Source organism: Gadus macrocephalus, chromosome 23 (assembly GCF_031168955.1).
Source record: "Gadus macrocephalus chromosome 23, ASM3116895v1".
In the NCBI taxonomy this organism is placed as follows: Eukaryota; Metazoa; Chordata; class Actinopteri; order Gadiformes; family Gadidae; genus Gadus; species Gadus macrocephalus.
In genome coordinates this window covers 9,327,064-9,347,320 of record NC_082404.1, presented here as the reverse complement: position 1 = coordinate 9,347,320, position 20,257 = coordinate 9,327,064, and the positions used below count along the sequence as shown (strand labels likewise).

Below are 20,257 nucleotides of genomic sequence, written 5' to 3'. Positions count from 1 at the left end.
GGATCAGAATAAGACACGTCTTGTGGTAAGAAACCTTTTGACTCCCAGCAGAAAGGTTCTAGGTTCCAACCACAACCTTCAACGCACGATGCCTAACCCATAGTTGCTTATTAACGTAGTAATGTGTCAATCGAAAAAGGATATTCAAATTGTTCAATGTCCCTGACTTTAGATGAAAGTATCAGCTAAACAACTCAACGGTAACCAAGGCTCTGGTCTGAGAGAGTGGTGAGCTAAAGGTTCAGGTCTGAGGAGTTCGGGTCTGAGAAGGTAGTGATCTACAGGTTCAGGACAGAAGGTTCTGGTCTGAGAAGGTAGTGATCTACAGGTTCAGGACAGAAGGTTCTGGTCTGAGAAGGTAGTGATCTACAGGTTCAGGACAGAAGGTTCTGGTCTGAGAAGGTAGTGATCTACAGGTTCAGGACAGAAGGTTCTGGTCTGAGAAGGTAGTGATCTACAGGTTCAGGACAGAAGGTTCTGGTCTGAGAAGGTAGTGATCTACAGGTTCAGGACAGAAGGTTCTGGTCTGAGAAGGTAGTGATCTACAGGTTCAGGACAGAAGGTTCTGGTCTGAGAAGGTAGTGATCTACAGGTTCAGGACAGAAGGTTCTGGTCTGAGAAGGTAGTGATCTACAGGTTCAGGACAGAAGGTTCTGGTCTGAGAAGGTAGTGATCTACAGGTTCAGGACAGAAGGTTCTGGTCTGAGAAGGTAGTGATCTACAGGTTCAGGACAGAAGGTTCTGGTCTGAGAAGGTAGTGATCTACAGGCTCTAGACGGAAGGTTCTGGTCTGAGAAGGTGATGACCTGCAGCTTCTAGATGGAAGGTTCTGGACCGACAGGGTTGGGAGTCTTAGGAAGGGCTCCTCAGACTTCCTCTGATTGGTCGGCCGACATGAGAAAGGCTTTTTCAATAAAAACAGACTAAAGTTGTGGCCGGGGTCCGGGATGCGTGTGAAACCGGGCCCCTTTGTCCCCAAAGCCTCCTTAAGAGGGCTCCTCACAGGACCAGCACACACACTCTCCACACCCTCGGCATATCTCTGGAGATCCTCCCATTGTGTGTGTGAACACATTACGGCCTGAAGCAGAGCAGCGGGGGAACGCGGCACGGTGCTGAAAAGGCTTAAGTACCCCCCCCCCCCCCTCCTCGCCAAATGATAATGAGACTGGAAGTGGTTTCTTGGTGTGGCTCTGATTCAGTGAGTAAATTGAAACACGGGGAAAGCATGAATGGATGGTGGACTCCTTCAGGGAAACATTCTGTTACTCCCTCGCCTCGACTACACGGGTGTGTAGACAAACACCCTGCAGACACACAGGAGAACCTGTCTCGCTCTCTGCAGACGCTGGGAGGATTGGCATAGCATTATCCGTCCTCCTGTCTCCCTGTCTGTGTGTCTAAGGGCATGAAATTGTTTTTGAGGATATTTTTTTATTCATATTTTCTGTTAAAATGAAGCGTCATAATTAGCATCATTCTATTTTCGTTCTTTATGCTTTGTCAAAGTGGCAGAATGAAGAGAACTTTGAATAAACTCTCCAGCCGAACATGAAGGGGAGGGGGCAGGTGAAGCAGGAAACTTTCACACGTGTAGCTCCAGGCACTCCAGGCTTATAATTTCCCTGATTACTAGTCTCCTCTCTCCTCCTCTCACCTCCTCCTTCCCCAATTTCTCCACGTCTCTATTTACTATTCAGTCATTTAGCCGAGGCTTTTATCCAAAGTGAATTCAGATACATGTTATCAAGGAGCAGCGAGGGGTTAGGAGCCTTTTGGCTCAGGGATGTGGTCAGTAAGGATCAAACCCAGGAGCCTGGCACCCTAACCAATAGCTCTACGTTTAAATCCCCTGCTTCAGACACCTCCCTGCCAAGGAGACACCGAGATAAGATACGCCAATCATCATAGTGCACTGTTTAGTTCTTATCCAAGTACTGACCCATTACTGACCAAGTACTGACTGACTACTGATCAAGTCCTGACCAAGTTTGGACCAAATCCTGATACAAGTACTGGCAAAGTTCTGACCCAAGTACCGAAGTCCCTCTTCAGCAACCCAGGCGGTGGATTGGAGACAAACTAAATCGTACCAGAAAACAACCGTCAACTTTTATGATTGAAAATAACTCACTTTGAGGTGCACCTTTGTGTTGCATGGTGGGTAATGTCTGGAAGGAGCTTGGTGCGAGGGAGAGGGGGGTGTAATCTCTCAAGAATTCCTGTGGGTTTCTCCAGGGTGCTGGACAGCGGGGGTCGGAGGTCAACGCTGGGGCCCAGCTGTGACTGCCCCCCCCTCTGTTTGCTCAACGGCCCGGCAGTGAAAGACAGGCGTCCTGAGAGCGCTCTGTTTTCAGAACACACCGCCGTTATCACCCCTACACTTCATACCACTAAGAGAGTCACAGAGAGAGGGAGAGAGAGAGAGAGAGAGAGAGAGAGAGAGAGAGAGAGAGAGAGAGAGAGAGAGAGAGAGAGAGAGAGAGAGAGAGAGAGAGAGAGAGAGAGACACAGAGAGAGAGAGAGAGAGAGAGAGAGAGAGAGAGAGAGAGAGAGAGAGAGAGAGAGAGAGAGAGAGAGAGAGAGAGAGAGAGTGAGTCTTGTCTGGTTTAGTATTACTATGTAGTCTGAACTAGGTCTAGATCAAGCTCTAGTATCTAGTCTGGTCTGTGTCTAGGTCTAGTCGGGTTAAGGTCTAGTGTCTAGTCTGGTTAAGGGCTAGTCTCTATCCTGGTCTAGGTCTAGTGTCTAGTCTGGTTAAGGGCTAGTCTCTATCCTGGTCTAGGTCTAGTGTCTAGTCTGGTTAAGGGCTAGTCTCTATCCTGGTCTAGGTCTAGTGTCTAGTCTGGTTAAGGGCTAGTCTCTATCCTGGTCTAGGTCTAGTGTCTAGTCTGGTTAAGGGCTAGTCTCCATCCTGGTCTAGGTCTAGTGTCTAGTCTGGTTAAGGGCTAGTCTCTATCCTGGTCTAGGTCTAGTGTCTAGTCTGGTTAAGGGCTAGTCTCTATCCTGGTCTAGGTCTAGTGTCTAGTCTGGTTAAGGGCTAGTCTCTATCCTGGTCTAGGTCTAGTGTCTAGTCTGGTTAAGGGCTAGTCTCTATCCTGGTCTAGGTCTAGTGTCTAGTCTGGTTAAGGGCTAGTCTCTATCCTGGTCTAGGTCTAGTGTCTAGTCTGGTTAAGGGCTAGTCTCTATCCTGGTCTAGGTCTAGTGTCTAGTCTGGTTAAGGGCTAGTCTCTATCCTGGTCTAGGTCTAGTGTCTAGTCTGGTTAAGGGCTAGTCTCTATCCTGGTCTAGGTCTAGTGTCTAGTCTGGTTAAGGGCTAGTCTCTATCCTGGTCTAGGTCTAGTGTCTAGTCTGGTTAAGGGCTAGTCTCTATCCTGGTCTAGGTCTAGTGTCTAGTCTGGTTAAGGGCTAGTCTCTATCCTGGTCTAGGTCTAGTGTCTAGTCTGGTTAAGGGCTAGTCTCTATCCTGGTCTAGGTCTAGTGTCTAGTCTGGTTAAGGGCTAGTCTCTATCCTGGTCTAGGTCTAGTGTCTAGTCTGGTTAAGGGCTAGTCTCTATCCTGGTCTAGGTCTAGTGTCTAGTCTGGTTAAGGGCTAGTCTCTATCCTGGTCTAGGTCTAGTGTCTAGTCTGGTTAAGGGCTAGTCTCTATCCTGGTCTAGGTCTAGTGTCTAGTCTGGTTAAGGGCTAGTCTCTATCCTGGTCTAGGTCTAGTGTCTAGTCTGGTTAAGGGCTAGTCTCTATCCTGGTCTAGGTCTAGTGTCTAGTCTGGTTAAGGGCTAGTCTCTATCCTGGTCTAGGTCTAGTGTCTAGTCTGGTTAAGGGCTAGTCTCTATCCTGGTCTAGGTCTAGTGTCTAGTCTGGTTAAGGGCTAGTCTCTATCCTGGTCTAGGTCTAGTGTCTAGTCTGGTTAAGGGCTAGTCTCTATCCTGGTCTAGGTCTAGTGTCTAGTCTGGTTAAGGGCTAGTCTCTATCCTGGTCTAGGTCTAGTGTCTAGTCTGGTTAAGGGCTAGTCTCTATCCTGGTCTAGGTCTAGTGTCTCTGCCGTCTTTCTGTGAAGGGTGTTCTCAGCAGATAATCACCAGTCCCCACAGACACATACGCTGTTTATAATAAACAACGTATGTGTGAAGGGGGAAAAGAAAAGTTAAAAGAGCATTTAATAAGAATTAGACACTTGGACTGTTATTAAAGGTGTGTGTTGCTGCGTCTTTAATTTCCACCTTTCATCTGAGAGCAGGGTGCTTGGCTGGGTGGTGAAAGCGGCTAAGTGGCTAAACGACGTCCTTCTGTACCTGCAGGTTCCTCTAAGTGCTTGATAACTGGCATTTTGACTCCGGCATGACTCATTCCATTCACAAAATCTATGATTAGAAGTTGAAATGATACCGTGCACCAGTGGCTGAGGAGCACCCAGCTTCAAGTGGATATCAAATGTTGCTTCTCCAAAATGAGATGGTGCTCCATGGCATTTGAAACTCCGATACTGTATTTAGGAGGCCTTTCGCCTAAACTTGTAAAAAAATTACAGCCCTGTCTGAATGTGAGAGAAAGGCAACGCACGAAGAAACGGCGACCACATTAAAGACACTTTAACCTCCAGGCACTTCAAAGAGCTACAGCACCGCCAGCAAAACAATAATTTAACACATCATTAAAAATATTGCAGCTCAATTCAAATCGGCTTTTAAGTGGGATCTGATCGTGTTTATTTCAGGTAATAAGAGCCTCGTTAATGTAGTGTACTGTTACAAGTTAAGATTGATTAAAACGTACATTAAGATATGATCTATGAGAGGTACCCCTAGGCTACGGATCTGTGGTACCATACTATATAACTGATTGTATCTCGATGTGATTACTAGAGTTAATTGTGATAAAGCAAGTTGACCCCCTACCTTCTACTGAATGACCCATCTCTGTACTATCTAACCCCTACCTTTACCTTACTGACTTATCTATGTACTGTCTAGCCCCTACCTGCTCCTAAATGACCTGTCTTTGCACTGTCTAACACCTACACACTCCTTCATGACATGTCTCTGTACTGTCTAACCCCTGCCGGCTCCTTAATGACATGTATATCAATAAAAATGTACTGTTTTGATAAAAGTGTGTGCTGAATGATAAATAATGGTGTGTGTGTGCTGCGAGTGCTGAATAACTGAACTAGTAAACGGTTCTGTGCGAGCATGTGACCGAGGCTGGATGAAGGCTAGGTGAGACGGGGAGGTGAACCAGGGCTTCTCTGCAGGGGCAAAGAGTCCTCCACAGGAAACTCCTCCTTCAGACGGCTTTGGTGTGGAGTTGTGTAAACTAGGGAAATTCCTATTGTTGGTAGATGTACCAGCAGGCCTCTCTTAAGTCCTCAGGCATCTGATGTGCAAGTCTGTGCTCCACGAGACAGTGCCCGCGGAGCACACACTGAAACACACCAAACCACAGCTTACCCAACCCGGCCCCCTTTCCATGTCCAACACCCAGCACAAGGAACACAACAATAACACAACATCTCCAGCTAGATCACCTCCAGGTAAACACACTACCTGTGCTAGGGGGGTGTGGGCAGGGGGACAAATATAAACATCAAAGCTAGCTGGGATGGCGTACGTTTAGCGTGTGTACGGGAGACACGGCTCAGCAAGCCCTGACATGCCTGTGTGTGCAGCGCTAATAAATCTAGCGCCGAAGGAGGAAAACCCATAGCAGACTGATGCGCCGCTGACAGCTTTATGGCTAAATTACTATTGTTGCTCATCATTAGCAGAATCAATGGAGAGAACCAATAATTTATAATGTCTCTCGCCCCTCCCCCCCACGGCTCTCTCATTTGGTCCCAGTCTTTCACCGTTAGCCGCTGTGCTAGCCGCATTGAGAAGCTAATAATAGCGCTGGTTATGACTCTGGGCATCATCGCATGACACCTGGGAGCTAAGGTGGCCGATTAGAAAGACGATTGGATGAGAGGCTGACAGGTGGACAGGTGCTCAGTGTTATTACAAAGCTTTCTGATAGGCTAATCACCTGTAGCAGTCACTCGTTATTTTTCACATGGTTACAGGAGTAGCTTTTAAACAACACTGCAAAACATCTGTTTAATGGGACGTTGAAATGGAGTTATTTTTTGTGTCCTTCTTCTCCGCCTACTCAATCTATGACGATATCTGGTGGTGGTTAGTGTGTTAGAACCCAAATGTCTGTAGTCTACCTGTAGTTACACTGGAGACACTTTAAGATACCTCAACATCAAAATCACAGGTACTGAGTCTAACAGGGACGCGGGAAGTCAGTCCGAGGGGGGGGTGCTGAGAGAGAATCTATATAATGACTGCGCAACATCAGTTGTTTACAGAGACGAGATGAGTGGTGACGTCACATTCAGGGATCCGCTCTGATAAACACTCTACTGGTGTGTACGACCAATAAAAAACGACAGTGTTACCCCTTGTGGTTTTTTTCATGACGACCAAAGAAAAACAACAGTGTTACCCCCTATGTTTTATTTGATAAATATCGACAGTGTTACCCCTTATGTTTATTTCATGACGACCAATAAAATACAGCAGTCTTACCCCTTATGTTTTTTTTCATGACGACCAATAACAACGACAGTGTTACCCCTTATGTTTTTTTTCATGACGACCAATAAAAAACGACAGTGTAACACTGTCGTTTTAATCAAATGAAACATGAGGGGTGACACTGTCGTTTTTCTTTGGTAGTCACGAAAAAAACCATAAGGGGTAACACTGTTGTTTTTTATTGGTCGTCATGAAAAAAAACATAAGGGGTAACAATGTTGTCTTTGTCAAATAAAATATAAGGGGTAACACTGTCGTTTATTATTGGTCGTCATGAAAAAAAACATAAGGGGTAACACTGTTGTTTTTTATTGGTCGTCATGAAAAAAAACATAAAGGGGGTAACACTGTTGTTTTTTATTGGTCGACATGAAAAAAAACATAAGGGGTAACACTGTTGTTTTTTTTATTGGTCGTCATGAAAAAAAATCATAAGGGGTAACACTGTTGTTTTTTATTGGTCGTCATGAAAAAAAACATAAGGGGTAACACTGTTGTTTTTTTTATTGGTCGTCATGAAAAAAAACATAAGGGGTAACACTGTTGTTTTTTATTGGTCGTCATGAAAAAAAACATAAGGGGTAACACTGTTGTTTTTTATTGGTCGTCATGAAAAAAAACATAAGGGGTAACACTGTTGTTTTTTATTGGTCGTCATGAAAAAAAACATAAAGGGGGTAACACTGTTGTTTTTTATTGGTCGCCATGAAAAAAAACATAAGGGGTAACACTGTTGTTTTTATCAAATGAAACATGAGGGGTAACACTGTCGTTTTTATCAAATGAAACATGAGGGGTAACACTGTCGTTTTTCTTTGGTCGTCATGAAAAAAACCATAAGGGGTAACACTGTTGTTTTTTATTGGTCGTCATGAAAAAAAACATAAGGGGTAACAATGTTGTCTTTGTCAAATAAAATATAAGGGGTAACACTGTCGTTTATTATTGGTCGTCATGAAAAAAAACATAAGGGGTAACACTGTTGTTTTTTATTGGTCGTCATGAAAAAAAACATAAAGGGGGTAACACTGTTGTTTTTTATTGGTCGTCATGAAAAAAAACATAAGGGGTAACACTGTTGTTTTTTTTATTAGTCGTCATGAAAAAAAACATAAGGGGTAACACTGTTGTTTTTTATTGGTCGTCATGAAAAAAACCATAAGGGGTAACACTGTTGTTTTTTATTGGTCGTCATGAAAGAAAACATAAGGGGTAACACTGTTGTTTTTTATTGGTCGTCATGAAAAAAAACATAAGGGGTAACAATGTTGTCTTTGTCAAATAAAATATAAGGGGTAACACTGTCGTTTTTTATTGGTCGTCATGAAAAAAAACATAAGGGGTAACACTGTTGTTTTTTATTGGTCGTCATGAAAAAAAACATAAGGGGTAACACTGTTGTTTTTTTTATTGGTCGTCATGAAAAAAAACATAAGGGGTAACACTGTTGTTTTTTATTGGTCGTCATGAAAAAAAACATAAGGGGGAACACTGTTGTTTATTATTTGTCGTCTTGAAAAAAAACATAAGGGAAATAATAGAAACACACACATACATTTTAATGTCATGTATATCCTCTTTATTGATGATTGATTTTTGTGTATTGTCATCGCCTCTGTGGTGCAGTGGGGTGCACTCTGCCTAACCCCCTGGAGACCGGGGTTCAAGTCCGGTGGATGACCTCTCTTGGAAGTTTCTTATCTCTATTTCATGCGAATTATAAAGTCATGTATAACCTTTGTGATGACTATAACCGGTGTCTTGATGGTGCATTGTTAAGTTCGGAGGTTAACACTCTAAACAGCTCATGTTCCGATCCCTGCAAAAACGTCGACAGGGGTGCCACTGTCATTTTTTATTGGTCAACATGGAAAAAACACAAGGGGTAACACTGTCGTTTTTATCAAATGAAACATAAGGGGTAACACTGTTGTTTTTCTTTGGTCGTCATGAAAAAAACCATAAGGGGTAACACTGTTGTTTTTTATTGGTCGTCATGAAAGAAAACATAAGGGGTAACACTGTTGTTTTTTATTGGTCGTCATGAAAAAAAACATAAGGGGTAACAATGTTGTCTTTGTCAAATAAAATATAAGGGGTAACACTGTCGTTTTTTATTGGTCGTCATGAAAAAAAACATAAGGGGTAACACTGTTGTTTTTTATTGGTCGTCATGAAAAAAAACATAAAGGGGGTAACACTGTTGTTTTTTATTGGTCGTCATGAAAAAAAACATAAGGGGTAACACTGTTGTTTTTTATTGGTCGTCATGAAAAAAAACATAAAGGGGGTAACACTGTTGTTTTTTATTGGTCGTCATGAAAAAAAACATAAGGGGTAACACTGTTGTTTTTTTTATTGGTCGTCATGAAAAAAAACATAAGGGGTAACACTGTTGTTTTTTATTGGTCGTCATGAAAAAAAACATAAGGGGTAACACTGTTGTTTTTTATTGGTCGTCATGAAAAAAAACATAAAGGGGGTAACACTGTTGTTTTTTTTGGTCGTCATGAAAAAAAACATAAGGGGGAACACTGTTGTTTATTATTTGTCGTCTTGAAAAAAAACATAAGGGAAATAATAGAAATACACACATACATTTTAATGTCATGTATATCCTCTTTATTGATGATTGATTTTTGTGTATTGTCATTGCCTCTGTGGTGCAGTGGGGTGCACTCTGCCTAACCCCCTGGAGACCGGGGTTCAAGTCCGGTGGATGACCTCTCTTGGAAGTTTCTTATCTCTATTTCATGCGAATTATAAAGTCATGTATAACCTTTGTGATGGCTACAACCGGTGTCTTGATGGTGCATTGTTAAGTTCGGAGGTTAACACTCTAAACAGCTCATGTTCCGATCCCTGCAAAAACGTCGACAGGGGTGCCACTGTCATTTTTTATTGGTCAACATGGAAAAAACACAAGGGGTAACACTGTCGTTTTTATCAAATGAAACATAAGGGGTAACACTGTTGTTTTTCTTTGGTCGTCATGAAAAAAACCATAAGGGGTAACACTGTTGTTTTTTATTGGTCGTCATGAAAGAAAACATAAGGGGTAACACTGTTGTTTTTTATTGGTCGTCATGAAAAAAAACATAAGGGGTAACAATGTTGTCTTTGTCAAATAAAATATAAGGGGTAACACTGTCGTTTTTTATTGGTCGTCATGAAAAAAAACATAAGGGGTAACACTGTTGTTTTTCATTGGTCGTCATGAAAAAAAACATAAAGGGGGTAACACTGTTGTTTTTTATTGGTCGTCATGAAAAAAAACATAAGGGGTAACTGTTGTTTTTTATTGGTCGTCATGAAAAAAAACATAAAGGGGGTAACACTGTTGTTTTTTATTGGTCGTCATGAAAAAAAACATAAGGGGTAACACTGTTGTTTTTTATTGGTCGTCATGAAAAAAAACATAAAGGGGGTAACACTGTTGTTTTTTATTGGTCGTCATGAAAAAAAACATAAGGGGTAACACTGTTGTTTTTTATTGGTCGTCATGAAAAAAAACATAAAGGGGGTAACACAGTTGTTTTTTTTGGTCGTCATGAAAAAAAACATAAGGGGGAACACTGTTGTTTATTATTTGTCGTCTTGAAAAAAAACATAAGGGAAATAATAGAAATACACACATACATTTTAATGTCATGTATATCCTCTTTATTGATGATTGATTATTGTGTATTGTCATCGCCTCAGTGGTGCAGTGGGGTGCACTCTGCCTAACCCCCTGGAGACCAGGGTTCAAGTCCGGTGGATGACCTCTCTTGGAAGTTTCTTATCTCTATTTCATGCGAATTATAAAGTCATGTATAACCTTTGTGATGACTATAATCGGTGTCTTGATGGTGCATTGTTAAGTTCGGAGGTTAACACTCTAAACAGCTCATGTTCCGATCCCTGCAAAAATGTCGACAGGGGTGCCACTGTCATTATTTATTGGTCAACATGGAAAAAACACAAGGGGTAACACTGTCGTTTTTATCAAATGAAACATAAGGGGTAACACTGTTGTTTTTCTTTGGTCGTCATGAAAAAAACCATAAGGGGTAACACTGTTGTTTTTTATTGGTCGTCATGAAAGAAAACATAAGGGGTAACACTGTTGTTTTTTATTGGTCGTCATGAAAAAAAACATAAGGGGTAACAATGTTGTCTTTGTCAAATAAAATATAAGGGGTAACACTGTCGTTTTTTATTGGTCGTCATGAAAAAAAACATAAGGGGTAACACTGTTGTTTTTTATTGGTCGTCATGAAAAAAAACATAAAGGGGGTAACACTGTTGTTTTTTATTGGTCGTCATGAAAAAAAACATGAGGGGTAACTGTTGTTTTTTATTGGTCGTCATGAAAAAAAACATAAAGGGGGTAACACTGTTGTTTTTTATTGGTCGTCATGAAAAAAAACATAAGGGGTAACACTGTTGTTTTTTATTGGTCGTCATGAAAAAAAACATAAAGGGGGTAACACTGTTGTTTTTTATTGGTCGTCATGAAAAAAACACAAGGGGTAACACTGTCGTTTTTATCAAATGAAACATGAGGGGTAACACTGTCGTTTTTATCAAATGAAACATAAGGGGTAACACTGTCGTTTTTCTTTGGTCGTCATGAAAAAAACCATAAGGGGTAACACTGTTGTTTTTTTTATTGGTTGTCATGAAAAAAAACATAAGGGGTAACACTGTTGTTTTTTATTGGTCGTCATGAAAAAAAACATAAAGGGGGTAACACTGTTGTTTTTTATTGGTCGTCATGAAAAAAACACAAGGGGTAACACTGTCGTTTTTATCAAATGAAACATGAGGGGTAACACTGTCGTTTTTATCAAATGAAACATAAGGGGTAACACTGTCGTTTTTCTTTGGTCGTCATGAAAAAAACCATAAGGGGTAACACTGTTTTTTTTTTTATTGGTCGTCATGAAAGTAAACATAAGGGGTAACACTGTTGTTTTTTATTGGTCGTCATGAACGTCGACAGGTGTGCCACTGTCGTTTTTTATTGGTCAACATGGAAAAAACACAAGGGGTAACACTGTCGTTTTTATCAAATGAAACATGAGGGCAGGGGCGTTGCTAGACCTAGAGTTTTACTGGGGCACAGGCCCCCAACTGCCAACATTTTTTTTTTTACGTGTGCACAATATGAAATATATGGACACAGAAGGGTATGTACGAGCTTCAAAATTGTTGTCACTGTCATACTGTAGGCTATATTAAAGCACTGGTAAAGGTAAAGACGCAAAGATGGATTCATGAGTACCGTACAATTATATTTATTTAAACACATACACATCTCAAAGATTTACAAATAAGGTAACTGACAAATAAACAAAAAGTCTCTTTATGACCTTCACCTCTTTATCAGGAGAAGTCTACACATCTATATTTATTTAGAAGCTGTGTGGAAACAGCATCATTTTGCCAGAACGACATGTACTAAAAAGGCAAGAAACAAGGTTTAAAACTAATAGAATTTCTGACTTAAGGTGAGGTGGCTCATTGCCACCAATCAACCTGGAAAATGTTATAGAACCATCAAAGCTCTTAAATTAAACTAAATAAGGCCATACACTACTGCATAGAGCCTTTTTAAATGATTATTTTTTCACTATTAAGCTGTATCGCCGCGCCTTCATGGTGGCAAAGCGGTCAATAACGTGGCTTTGACTCACTTTGCATAGTTGCTCCTTTTCAATGGACAAAAGAGAAAGTTGGTGAAGCCTTCCTTGCCCCATGGTTGACCTAAGCCAGGTGTGGAGCCTTCTCGACACACTGAAAGATCGCTCACAACTACAACTGTTTACAGGAATTGTGAGTGCAATGATCTGAATTATCTGTGTCAATGTTGGGATCATTGTTGGATCCAGTATGTTAAAAACACCCTGTATATCCATAATTTCCTTTTTTGTGTTAAGGAAGTTTTTGTCTAAAACTTCCTCAAGTTTTGAAGACAGACAATTTTTCATTCATTATTCATTTTCCGCGTGTGTGCGTGCACGCATGGTGTGTGTTTGTGTGTGTGTGTGCTATAAAACTACAGGCTACAGATGCTCAGTATTGAAAACTGGTGCTAATTATGTGGGCAACATTCTTTAACAGCAATCAAGTTGTCATTGTTTGCGTCAAACAAGTTGTGAATTTGTTGTAACGTTAAAAAAGGAGATGAGTTACTCTGGGCTTTTTCCAGCTCCCGTGGTTTCCAACAAAACATGATCAACAAAAAAACAAGGAATTGAAAGCTACTTACAATATGCCTAGGTTACATTAATTTCCCCTGATGGCAGCAATGTTCCACTTTCAGCTGGAATTCACGGTACATCAAAACCACGTGTCTTCTTTAGATTTCAGTTCCCTTTATTTATTCACACAGTTCAGCAGCGGCATTTATTCAGAATCAGAGCCCAAATTAAAGCTGCATTTAGGGCGACTATCACTACCCAGCAGAAAAATAGATGCACTATAAATGGTTTTGTATAGCAGTCACAAACATGAGCATAGTTGTGGAAATGCTGGTGTTAGAAAACATAGTTGACGGGAATTAAAGTGCTGCACATCGACTGTACAAATGTAGATTATTCATCACAAGAATTTTAATTCAGAAATCGAATAGGCTAATAAACTCTGAATTGTGAGATAAAATTCAGCATTCTGATAATAAAGTCAGAATACTTGGATAAAATCCGAATTCTGATAATTAAATCCAGCATTAAAGGTTAATTTAAGAAGGTTCTCACCAGTCATTTGTCGCCTGGTCGCAGTGTCGAGTTTTTTTTTAAAGTAGTTCACTAGTCGTAGCGTGCAAATAAATTGCAGTGTCAGAATTCTGAGAATTTTGTCAGCATTCAGATTTCCCAGAATTCTCTTACACTGCAAATTAAAGCGCTACTACTAGCAAACTAGTTTCAGTGTGACTGGAGAGAACTTCCTTAAATTAACCTTTAATGCTAGATTTGCATCAACGCTATTGTGTGAATTAGTATGGTTCTCTTTCATGGAAGCCGGAAGTGGGAGATTCCTTATTTTTTTTACCATTATTGTTTTATTAACAAATTTCTCCTACAGGGGATTGATAAAGTTCTATCTAGACTATTGAACAGAAAGAAACACTTGGTCATACTTTACACACTTTCAGAAGAGTCACGTGGACGAATCCGTAAATAACTGATTTTTTTCATTGGTTGTTGCGTTAAATCTTACCCAGATACAATAGGGCTATTTTCTGATTGGCTTTTATGTAGCCCCTTTCGTTTTTTGATTGGCTGGTAAGAGGCAGACTCGACTGAAGACTCCCGAGGCAGCAGGAGATGCACTTGATGAATCCTGCCGATTCCATAGCGAGAGCGGCGCTTCTGCAGATGAATTTAATAATGATCAATGGAATTTTACTGGGGCACTGGAGACTTTTACTGGGGCACGTGCCCCAGTAAAAAGGGGCTGACGACGCCTCTGCATGAGGGGTAACACTGTCGTTTTTATCAAATGAAACATAAGGGGTAACACTGTCGTTTTTCTTTGGTCGTCATGAAAAAAAACATAAGGGGTAACACTGTTGTTTTTTATTGGTCGTCATGAAAGAAAACATAAGGGGTAACACTGTTGTTTTTTTTATTGGTTGTCATGAAAAAAAACATAAGGGGTAACACTGTTGTTTTTTATTGGTCGTCATGAAAAAAAACATAAAGGGGGTAACACTGTTGTTTTTTATTGGTCGTCATGAAAAAAAACATAAGGGGTAACAATGTTGTCTTTGTCAAATAAAATATAAGGGGTAACACTGTCGTTTTTTATTGGTCGTCATGAAAAAAAACATAAGGGGTAACACTGTTGTTTTTTATTGGTCGTCATGAAAAAAAACATAAAGGGGGTAACACTGTTGTTTTTTATTGGTCGTCATGAAAAAAAACATAAGGGGTAACTGTTGTTTTTTATTGGTCGTCATGAAAAAAAACATAAGGGGTAACACTGTTGTTTTTTATTGGTCGTCATGAAAAAAAACATAAAGGGGGTAACACTGTTGTTTTTTATTGGTCGTCATGAAAAAAACACAAGGGGTAACACTGTCGTTTTTATCAAATGAAACATGAGGGGTAACACTGTCGTTTTTATCAAATGAAACATAAGGGGTAACACTGTCGTTTTTCTTTGGTCGTCATGAAAAAAACCATAAGGGGTAACACTGTTGTTTTTTTTATTGGTTGTCATGAAAAAAAACATAAGGGGTAACACTGTTGTTTTTTATTGGTCGTCATGAAAAAAAACATAAAGGGGGTAACACTGTTGTTTTTTATTGGTCGTCATGAAAAAAACACAAGGGGTAACACTGTCGTTTTTATCAAATGAAACATGAGGGGTAACACTGTCGTTTTTATCAAATGAAACATAAGGGGTAACATTGTCGTTTTTCTTTGGTCGTCATGAAAAAAATCATAAGGGGTAACACTGTTTTTTTTTTTATTGGTCGTCATGAAAGTAAACATAAGGGGTAACACTGTTGTTTTTTATTGGTCGTCATGAACGTCGACAGGGGTGCCACTGTCGTTTTTTATTGGTCAACATGGAAAAAACACAAGGGGTAACACTGTCGTTTTTATCAAATGAAACATGAGGGGTAACACTGTCGTTTTTATCAAATGAAACATAAGGGGTAATACTGTCGTTTTTCTTTGGTCGTCATGAAAAAAAAAATAAGGGGTATCCTCTTTATTGATGATTGATTTTTGTGTATTGTCATCGCCTCAGTGGTGCAGTGGGGTGCACTCTGCCTAACCCCCTGGAGACCGGGGTTCAAGTCCGGTGGATGACCTCTCTTGGAAGTTTCTTATCTCTATTTCATGCGAATTATAAAGTCATGGATAACCTTTGTGATGACTATTATCGGTGTCTTGATGGTGCATGGTTAAGTTCGGAGGTTAACACTCTAAACAGCTCATGTTCCGATCCCTGCAAAAACGTCGACAGGGGTGCCACTGTCATTTTTTATTGGTCAACATGGAAACATAAGGGGTAACACTGTAGTTTTTATCAAATGAAACATAAGGGGTAACACTGTTGTTTTTCTTTGGTCGTCATGAAAAAAACCATAAGGGGTAACACTGTTGTTTTTTATTGGTCGTCATGAAAGAAAACATAAGGGGTAACACTGTTGTTTTTTATTGGTCGTCATGAAAAAAAACATAAGGGGTAACAATGTTGTCTTTGTCAAATAAAATATAAGGGGTAACACTGTCGTTTTTTATTGGTCGTCATGAAAAAAAACATAAGGGGTAACACTGTTGTTTTTTATTGGTCGTCATGAAAAAAAACATAAAGGGGGTAACACTGTTGTTTTTTATTGGTCGTCATGAAAAAAAACATAAGGGGTAACTGTTTTTTTTTACTGGTCGTCATGAAAAAAAACATAAAGGGGGTAACACTGTTGTTTTTTATTGGTCGTCATGAAAAAAACATAAGGGGTAACACTGTTGTTTTTTATTGGTCGTCATGAAAAAAAACATAAGGGGTAACACTGTTGTTTTTTATTGGTCGTCATGAAAAAAAACATAAAGGGGGTAACACTGTTGTTTTTTATTGGTCGTCATGAAAAAAAACATAAGGGGTAACACTGTTGTTTTTTTTATTGGTCGTCATGAAAAAAAACATAAGGGGTAACACTGTTGTTTTTTATTGGTCGTCATGAAAAAAAACATAAGGGGTAACTCTGTTGTTTTTTATTGGTCGTCATGAAAAAAAACATAAAGGGGGTAACACAGTTGTTTTTTTTGGTCGTCATGAAAAAAAACATAAGGGGGAACACTGTTGTTTATTATTTGTCGTCTTGAAAAAAAACATAAGGGAAATAATAGAAATACACACATACATTTTAATGTCATGTATATCCTCTTTATTGATGATTGATTATTGTGTATTGTCATCGCCTCAGTGGTGCAGTGGGGTGCACTCTGCCTAACCCCCTGGAGACCAGGGTTCAAGTCCGGTGGATGACCTCTCTTGGAAGTTTCTTATCTCTATTTCATGCGAATTATAAAGTCATGTATAACCTTTGTGATGACTATAATCGGTGTCTTGATGGTGCATTGTTAAGTTCGGAGGTTAACACTCTAAACAGCTCATGTTCCGATCCCTGCAAAAATGTCGACAGGGGTGCCACTGTCATTATTTATTGGTCAACATGGAAAAAACACAAGGGGTAACACTGTCGTTTTTATCAAATGAAACATAAGGGGTAACACTGTTGTTTTTCTTTGGTCGTCATGAAAAAAACCATAAGGGGTAACACTGTTGTTTTTTATTGGTCGTCATGAAAGAAAACATAAGGGGTAACACTGTTGTTTTTTATTGGTCGTCATGAAAAAAAACATAAGGGGTAACAATGTTGTCTTTGTCAAATAAAATATAAGGGGTAACACTGTCGTTTTTTATTGGTCGTCATGAAAAAAAACATAAGGGGTAACACTGTTGTTTTTTATTGGTCGTCATGAAAAAAAACATAAAGGGGGTAACACTGTTGTTTTTTATTGGTCGTCATGAAAAAAAACATAAGGGGTAACACTGTTGTTTTTTTATTGGTCGTCATGAAAAAAAACATAAGGGGTAACACTGTTGTTTTTTATTGGTCGTCATGAAAAAAAACATAAGGGGTAACACTGTTGTTTTTTATTGGTCGTCATGAAAAAAAACATAAAGGGGGTAACACTGTTGTTTTTTTTGGTCGTCATGAAAAAAAACATAAGGGGGAACACTGTTGTTTATTATTTGTCGTCTTGAAAAAAACATAAGGGAAATAATAGAAATACACACATACATTTTAATGTCATGTATATCCTCTTTATTGATGATTGATTATTGTGCATTGTCATCGCCTCAGTGGTGCAGTGGGGTGCACTCTGCCTAACCCCCTGGATACCGGGGTTCAAGTCCGGTGGATGACCTCTCTTGGAAGTTTCTTATCTCTATTTCATGCGAATTATAAAGTCAAGTATAACCTTTGTGATGACCATAACCGGTGTCTTGATGGTGCATTGTTAAGTTCGGAGGTTAACACTCTAAACAGCTCATGTTCCGATCCCTGCAAAATCGTCGACAGGGGTAACACTGTTGTTATTTATTGGTCGTCATGAATAAAAACATAAGGGGTAACACTGTTGTTGTTTATTGGTCGTCATGAAAAAAACACAAGGGGTAACACTTTTGTCTTTGTCAAATAAAATATAAGGGGTAACACTGTTGTTTTTCATCAGTCATCATGGGAAAAAAACATATCGTTTTTATCAAATGAAACGTAAAAAAAACTGTTGTTTTTTATCTGTGGTCATGAAAAACCCATAAGGGTTTCACTGTTGAAAAATATCGAATAAAACATAGGGGGTAACACCAGGGACGCGGGAAGTCAGTCCAAGGGGGGGGGGTGCTGAGAGAGAGTCTATATAATGACGTCATAATAAATGCTGCATTCAGGGCTCCGCTCTGATAAACACTCTACTGGTGTGTAAAAAGAGTTCTGCCAACTAGCCACTGTTATTCACAAACGTCAGCAAGTAAACAATGTGGAAATTAGAGTCAACTCGGCTGATACTGTGCTGAATTTCACACACTAACAACATGCCGACAAGCTGTTGCGGTCCGGGATTATACACAGCGTTATAACAAGGATTCAGGAGGTTATTTCTAAAGGTTTAAAAGGAGAGTGACAATAAAAGAAAGCCTTCATTTTCATCCAGAGTTACGAGTTGTCTGATATGAGGAAAGTGACGGTTTCTCCGTCAAGTGAACCGTCCGTCTTTGCTCTTTTTTTGCCAACCAGTTAACGTGCAGGATTCCAGAATCATAACGATAACATTCAACGTGTCTATTAATATGGCAGCAACATTTTACACCAGTTTTAGAATGTTCACTACAACAGATGTTGAACACCAACATGCTTATGTAAATTCAGCATAGTACGATATTCAGCTATCGACAGTTCTGCGTTGTGCGTCATAGCCTACGTCAGCCTACTCAGACAATGTTCTAAATAAAATGAAATGATAATATGATAAATATCATAAAAAGGGTGGATGTCAATAATTTAATGAAAAATCATGTTGTATGATAAAATTATAAAAAAAAAAAGAAAAAGTATTGATTTGTTCAGAAAACCTTCTCACTTGCAGTTACAGCCAGAGGCCGCCAGGGGGGGGGTGCTGCAGCACCCTAAGCACCCCCACTTCCCGCGTCCCTGGAGTCTAATCAATGTGGGGTCATCTTAACGATAATCACCAATCAATTAATCAACTGATTAGTCCCAGCTCCCCGAGTTCATAGGAAACTTTATTTGTTTGGCCATTCATCACAAATGACTTAACCCCTAAAAACAACCTACACAGTCCAGCCCGGGGAACCCCCAGAAGCAGCCTTCCTCCCTGGGACTGCCTAGATGGAGCAGAAGGAGACCTGGTAGGCCTGCTCCACCTTTGGCAGCTTCCTGTTTAAGGCAGCCATTACAGCTGAAAGCACTGTTCCCATTGCCCAGCAGCATAACAGTATTTATTGTGAAGGGAAGTCCAAACTGGATCAACTGGGAAACAATGGCGTGCTGTTTCAGAGGTATGATTAGGTGGGATAACAGCGGGGTAGCTAAAGCAGCTTAGCACGTGGAACCCTGTTATAACCGACTGCAACACGCCACTGAGCGCGCCCAGATGACCTCATTCACATTGCCCTAGCCACGCCCCCCCCCAAATAGATCAAGCTTCAAACTGCAGGATACCAATCCACACATATATTGATCAATGTGTGTGTGTGTGTGTGTGTGTGTGTGTGTGTGTGTGTGTGTGTGTCTGAGTGAGAGAGAGAGAGACCGAGAGAGAATAGGGGGAGAGACATTGAGATTGACTTGACAGGTGTACCTTTCAAAGCATGCCCCCCCCTCCCCCAGACCTGACCTGTAGCAGTAACTTCATCCGCCTCACGTATTCGCCACTGTTTACAAAACGACTGCAAATGCAACACTTACAGCTACAAAGCACCGCCACCTTGATCAGGCCACGGTACTGACAGACTAGAGTCCCCACAGTGAGTTCCATCAAGAAGCTCCATCAGAGAGCCCTACTAGAGAGCTGCACCAGAGAACCCACTAGAGGGCCTTTCTGAGGGCCCTACCAGAGATCTCTATTACGGAGCCCTGTCACAGAGCTCTGTTACAGAGCTCTTTCTCAGAGCTCTGTCAGATTGCTCATTAGAGAGCTCTATCAGAAAGAGGCCTCTATGACAGAGTTCCATCAGAGAGCCAATCAGAGAGTTTTAACTGAGAGCTCCAGCACATAGCTTAATCACATAGACCCATCAAAGAGCTCCGCCAGAGAGCTCCACCAAAGAGCTCTACTGTACAGGCAATCAGAGAGCTCTATCAGAGAGCTCTACTATACAGTCAATCAGAGAGCTCCACCAGAGAGCTCCACCAGAGAGATCTACGGTACAGGCAATCAGAGAGCTCTATCAGAGAATTTCATCAAAGTGTTCTATTAGCGAGCCCATCATAGAGCTCTATCAGAAAGCTCTACCAGAGAACCCTCTCAAGAGCAGTGCCAGAGAGCTCCATTAGAGAAGTCTATCATAGAGCTCTATCATAGAGCTCTAGCAAAGAGCACCATCACAGAGCTCCACCAAAGAGCTCCACCCAAGAGCACCACCAG

The 20,257-nt window shown here is 40.5% G+C and overlaps 1 long non-coding RNA gene across 1 annotated transcript in view; it reads right to left on the bottom strand.

The window, feature by feature from the left end:
- The window catches only part of LOC132452816 (uncharacterized), a 30,382-nt gene that overhangs the window by 7,183 nt on the left and 2,942 nt on the right, over positions 1-20,257 (bottom strand). The gene's annotated exons all lie outside the window — the stretch shown is intronic.